Raw genomic sequence first — 5,831 nt, forward strand, 5'->3', positions numbered from 1 at the left:
TTATCCCCGCTTGCACGATTGTCGGATGGAAACTGAGTCTGCACAAAAAGCTGGCGCCTCGTGGGTCTGCCAGTAAGGACGGGGGCGCGTGGCTCGCCTCCATCTCCCTGCGGTGCCAGACGCTGCTCAATGCCAAGGCGGGGGGTGGGGGGTGGTATTGGGGGGGTGGGAATGGGGAGCAGGCGGCTACTAGGGGTGTTTGCCGCTTCGCTGGCTTTCTCTGAGATGGAATTATCAATGGGCGCAGGGATCTCCCCTAGATCGAGGAATCCGGTTGTTTAAAGCCCCAGGGTGCCCTCAGCAAGTGGCTTCAATAGGGCTTCGTTGAACGATCCCCATCCTCGCGTGTCCTGGGCTGGTGGCTGAAGTAGGCGGGTGCGAAAAAGTGATGGGTTACCCGGACTGCGTGCTGGACCTGCATGCCTCGGGACACTAGGAAGGGAAGGGGAATTCGCCACTTTGCGGGGGAAGGAGGAGGAAGAGAGAGCAGAAGTGCGGGGTGGGGGCGCTCCCCAAGAAGAAAACTGAAAGGAGGAGGAAGAAAGCGAGCGAGAGCACCCCCACCCTTCGAAAAGGTCGCTATCCTTAAGAAAGCAGACACGGGGTTCCCTGACCCCTGCAGGAAACGCCCCAGCGTGGAACGCGCAACCTGGGCGCTGCCTGCCCTGCCACTCGTGGCCCCCGCCCTGAGGAGCCGGCTGCGCGGGTGCGCAAGCAAGTGACTTTATTCACTGCTTCTCCAGTCCGCGAGGTCCCGGGACTCGTTTTCCGCCTGGAGATTAAGATCATTGCTCGCGTAATGAACTTAATGCTTTAGGGTAGAGGTGAGTTCGTCTGCGAGTGGGCTGGGGTAGGAATTACCGACCCGATCGATGGGAGACTGGCTTAAAACTAAATCCCTTTTCTCCAGGGCTTCAGCGCCTAGTTTTCCCAGCGGTGGGCTGAGCGCGCCTGGCAGGTTAGAAGGCAGGGCGTGGAGAAGCGACCCCACGGCTCGGCCCGCCAGAACTGAAACCCTAAATGCCCATCTCCCCATCGAGACCCCCGGGACACCAGTTTTTACGGCAAAGGCTCTTAAAAGCTCCAGTGCTGGCGAACTGATTGCTCAATATGTTGTTTGTTTTTCCTTTACAGCTCTGCCTTGGGAGAGAACGCGACGGACTCGTTGTCAGGCAGATTGGGCCAAAAAGAGATAGTCTCCCCAACCCCTCCCCCCGCTCCTCCCCGCCATCAGCGACTCCCTCAAGGGGCGATTTCCCACACTCTCTTCTTCACAGCCCTGTCCTGGGCCTTGGGATTCCCAACCTCGTGTAGACTCTGCACCTGGCTACCTAAGTGCCACGGGATGCCCCACAGTCAAGTGGGTGAGGGGTGGTCAGGGAGAGGGGAGTGAAACGGGGTGACACGGCAGGCCACACAAGGCACCCCACGACCCAGTTCCACGCCACTCCACCCGGCGTCCAAGCGCCTACCAGGGAGCTCCGCATCGTCAGGATTTTGCTGTCTATACAGCCGAGGGCCTGCTGGGATCCGAAAGGCTGGGGAAAGTCTGCAGAGGTTTAAAAGTGATCCGGAGGAGCTCCTACCTAATGCATTGAGTGCTGCCCACGGCTCCCCCACTGCGCCTGGCCGGCGCTGCCCGGGTCCCAAATGCCCCCAGGCCCCAAGCTCTCGCAGTCCCGCTCCCAGAGTCCACCAAGAAGCCTCTAGCCCACCGAGTCGAGCTGTTCGGAGGGAACGGGGCCCGGAGTCCCCTAGGAGGTGCCTCTCCACAACCTTCTGCGCTGACACGGGGTCGCCTCGTCTCCAGAGACGAAGTCTGCAGCCCCCTTAGACTTGACTTTTCAGTTGGGTTGGGGAGGGGATAGGAGGCTAGTGGAGGTGCCGGAACCGCCCCCCTTTCTCCCACACGCCCCCCCCCCCCCCCCCGCCCCCGGGTGCTCTGGGCTCTACGCAGAGACCTGTCCGCCCTGCACCTGCCGGGGGCCAGGACTCAGGGTTAGGACTCAGTGGCAGCCGCGTTCCGGCCCGGATCCCCTCAACTGCCGCCGCGGCCCGAAGGATCTCTCGGCGCGCGGAGGCCGGCCCAGCCCCAGCCCCAGCCCCAGGCCACAGGCATCTCCCTCCTGCCCGGCAGCAGACTCGGGGGGCGCTGCACTCGGCAATGAAGCCTGAGCGCAAAGTCTGCGCGCCGCGTGGGAGACGCGGGCGGGAGGGGGCGCGTGGCGATGGTGCTTTTTCTTTTCAGAACCTTTCGACTTCACTACAAAGTTTCTTAGTAGGCGCCTGGGCCCCAGGGTCGGAGCCTCCCACCGCCGCTCCTTCCTCTCCCTCCTCCCAGCCCCCTCGAGCCGAGCGAGACAGAGCCTCCGGCCGCCGAACTGCACCTCCCACTGCGGGGACCCCGGCGCCCCGAGCGCCGCCCTCCCCACCCCGTCCCCAGGCTCCGCGGGGGTGCTTCTCCCCGGAGCGAAGCTCGTCGGCCGGGCGCTCTGGAAGGAGACACCCGCTGCCTCCCGAGGAACTCCTAATACCATCCATACAGCTTTAATGCGTTTATAATTCGATAAGTGATTTCAATTTGAAATTGTTAGTAACTAATTTTATGGGTAATTTTTCCACATCAAATATTTAAGCATCAGATTAAGGGAGCCAGTTCCGACACAGGATAATAAGGGGGTTCCCCCCACCCCCCGCGTTCCCCCGCCTCCCTCGGATTCCTACCGAGTCGTTTTTCCAAATCCCCAAAAGATGGCAGTCGAAGCCGACGTTCTTCTTTTCCTGCGGCCCTGCGAAGGGAGGGGCAGAAAGAGGGAAGAGGGAAGGAGCGAGAGAAAGGGGGAGTGAGGGAGAGAGAGGCAAAGGGAGAAGGAAAGAGACAGGAGAAAGGAGAGGGAGAAACTAGACGTTGCACGGACTTTTCAAAGGTCATTCTTTCACACATGTCTAATATAGGCAAGAAGCAGTGGTGAATTTCCTGGAAATGTCCTGGCAGGACAGAAAGCCAAAAAACGTGCCTTGTGGGCTCAGAGCAGAGGATGTGAGAAACTCAGCACTTTCAGGCTAACCCCTCCATTCACAGCAGAAGCAGGATAGGGGAGCCTATATTTCTTTGTATTGAACATTATATACATGCTGTACAACTCAGAGGCTGTTTCCTCCACAGGACTCTGCCCGTTACCTAATGTGGGGGTGAGGAAAGGTGATGGGTGGGGGGCGGATTGCTGTGGGCGGAGGGGAGGCTGGGGCCAGAAGCGGATGAATTGCAGACCAGTTGCCAAAACTTTTTTTTTCCCCTGCTGCTGCTGCTGCGGCTGCCTTTGCTGCTGCCTTTGCTTTGAATGTGGGTAACTAGGAAACAGCAAGCCGTCTGAGAAGACGGAATTTCCAACGTGTAAAATGTTCTTAACGGAACCATTGAGCGAGTGCAATAAGGCGTGAGGGGGAACTAATCTTCCCATTTAAATGTTTGTGGCAATTTTATCTAAATGAATTTTAATGCTAAACGAGGGTAATTCCCCATTTGTAGCGCGTTTACTTCTCTTTCCTGTGCTTCTAAAGCAGTCGAACATCATGCAATGAACAATAACAATAAAAATACTGTCAAGGCATATTATTCATCTCGAATGTGTTATAATTACAGCTGATTAAATATGATAGGAGAATTTTAATTTTTTCGGAAAAATATTTAAATCATATTTAAAAGTAGTCTCATTCAACCCGCGCGCCCCCTCCCCGAATAAAAATAAAAAGCAGGTACAATTGCGTGCCCTTGTTTAGAAGAGGGCGTTTTGTTTTTGCCTTTTAAGAAACATCAAAAACGCTCTCAGCACCTCTATTATTTCCCTCTTTCGGTTAAGTGTCCTCAATAACCTCCGAGCTGGCTCTGAAATTTACAAGAGGAAAAGCTAAAATAGCATTAAGGGGGAGGTGGGGGTGTCCAGGCAGGGGGAAAAAGGACCCGCCAGAGAGCAAGGTTCTCACAAAACAGGCACGCAGAAGGGGAAACGCAGGGAAAGAACACAGTTTGTTTTATTTTTTTCTGATTCACTGAACACTAATGATCTTGAGTCTTCATAGCCTCCATATTCCCTAATTCTTCTTCACTTGGACCCCTCTCCTTCTCCCAGGGCCTGCCCCCACCGCCCCACCCCTCCTTCCTCCCCTCCCCTTTCTTTCCCTCCCCCACCCGGCAAGAGCTTCCTCTAGAATAAAGACTGAAAATAACCAACTCACCCAGGCATGTACTGGAGAGGAGGGGCAAATGGCTGGTTAGTTTATAAAGTTTATTATTAATTTTTAAAGTAAATAAATGGTTGTTAACGGCTAGTAACCACGTATCAAGAGAGAATTATTTCACGAATATGGACTATTTATGTAGACGAAGAACTGCCACTGGGTCCGAATGGGAAACTGAAACAACCCCCTAGATAGGGTGGGGGCGGGGTAGGGCGGAGGGCGCTGCGTGCGAGGCTGCAGAAGGTCGAGCCTCGCTCTCTTTCTCCGGATCCACGTGTTCAGGAACCAGGCCCCATAAACAAAAGGTGAGAGAGTGCACGGCCGCTCCAGCAGGTGAGTCAGTCAATCACACGCCACCTAGTAAACCCAACCCGCAGCTGGTTTCCCTTTTCAAATAGAAAATAGAATTGTTCAGGGCGGGTTTATAGGGTGACACGGGCCTGAATGTCAGGCTTGAGTTTAAGGCACTCTCCTTCGACCCATCCTTTGTTTACAAAGCAATCACTACTAAAAGCCTGATTTTTTAAAAACGAATTTGCCTTAATTAAAATATTTGTATATTTTCCTTAGCTTTGGGAAGCACTTTTTATAGCCGCAATTTTATTTCAATAAAATTATAAGCTATTCCAGCTTAAACATGTTATTTTGTACCATTTAGCTGGCTGCCATGCCGAAATTCTGTACAGCTGTTCTGGAAAATTGGTTAATAACCAGTTTGATCCAATGAGAACATAGAGCATATTTATAAAAATTAGATTTTTGAAGTCTGGTCTCTTCATCCATATAGTTAATTTCCTAATAAACATATACTGCTCATCCTAGGTAACATCCTTAGTGAAAGACGTAACTCAGTCCTTTAGGTTTCCCATCATGTGCAAGAATAATTTCACTGATATTAGATGAGTAATTCTGTTGGCTGTAATCTGAGTCTACAGTTAGTTTAGTGCCCTTAGGCCTTAAATTTGCTGATATTAGGAGTTCATTAAGTCAGCTTAAAGAAATCAGTGACTATTATTAAATAATTTACTTTGTGGTTCAAATTTTCAAAGGCATATGTATCTGAGGGAGCTAAAATTAATTTTTATATTTACTGCATTCATCATGAAAAATTTAGGGGGCAGTAAACAAATTTTTCAAGCAGTGGAGTCAGCATGACAAAAATAATCTTGTTTTTATTTTAGATTCAGATTTCATTACTGCACTCAAACGACTACAACTGGGCTTGGCGTTATTATACAATCCAAACTGTTTCCGTCAGAAACGCTAAGACTCAGTGTGCAATGATTGTTATTAATAATTAGCTCCTCGGTTTCTTGATAGAAAAAGGCTATCAACAAGCATTTGTTTATCCACAACAAAAAGTATAATTAGCTTATCCCACTTAGTAAATCTTGTATGCATGCCAACTCATACCAAACTGCTACTTTTACAAAAAAAAAAAAATTGCAATAATACAGTTCATTTTTCCAGTCCTTTTTGCACAAAATTTATTTACAATGTCTACATAAATGCTCCAAGGTGGGACTATGGAAAAATACACACATGACCGATGCTTTGCTCAGAAATAAAGTCAACATATTAAAAATAAATCT

General features: G+C 51.0%; 1 protein-coding gene and 1 long non-coding RNA gene across 6 annotated transcripts in view; one reads left to right on the top strand and one right to left on the bottom strand.

The window, feature by feature from the left end:
- The first annotated feature begins 204 nt into the window (after positions 1-204).
- LOC138435530 (uncharacterized) lies at positions 205-3,611 on the top strand. The gene is made up of 2 exons (XR_011255128.1): positions 205-824; positions 1,135-3,611. It is a non-coding gene; the product is annotated as an uncharacterized lncRNA (long non-coding RNA).
- Positions 3,612-5,391: 1,780 nt separating this feature from the next.
- Positions 5,392-5,831, bottom strand: part of MEIS1 (Meis homeobox 1) — a 146,115-nt gene continuing 145,675 nt past the window's right edge. For all 5 annotated transcript variants that reach the window (XM_069580337.1, XM_069580336.1, XM_069580338.1 and 2 more), the window contains one exon: positions 5,392-5,831. This exon is cut by the window's right edge and continues 1,080 nt beyond it. The gene's annotated coding sequence lies outside the window, so the exon portion shown is untranslated.

This window comes from Ovis canadensis, chromosome 3, assembly GCF_042477335.2.
Source record: "Ovis canadensis isolate MfBH-ARS-UI-01 breed Bighorn chromosome 3, ARS-UI_OviCan_v2, whole genome shotgun sequence".
Lineage (NCBI taxonomy): Eukaryota > Metazoa > Chordata > Mammalia > Artiodactyla > Bovidae > Ovis > Ovis canadensis.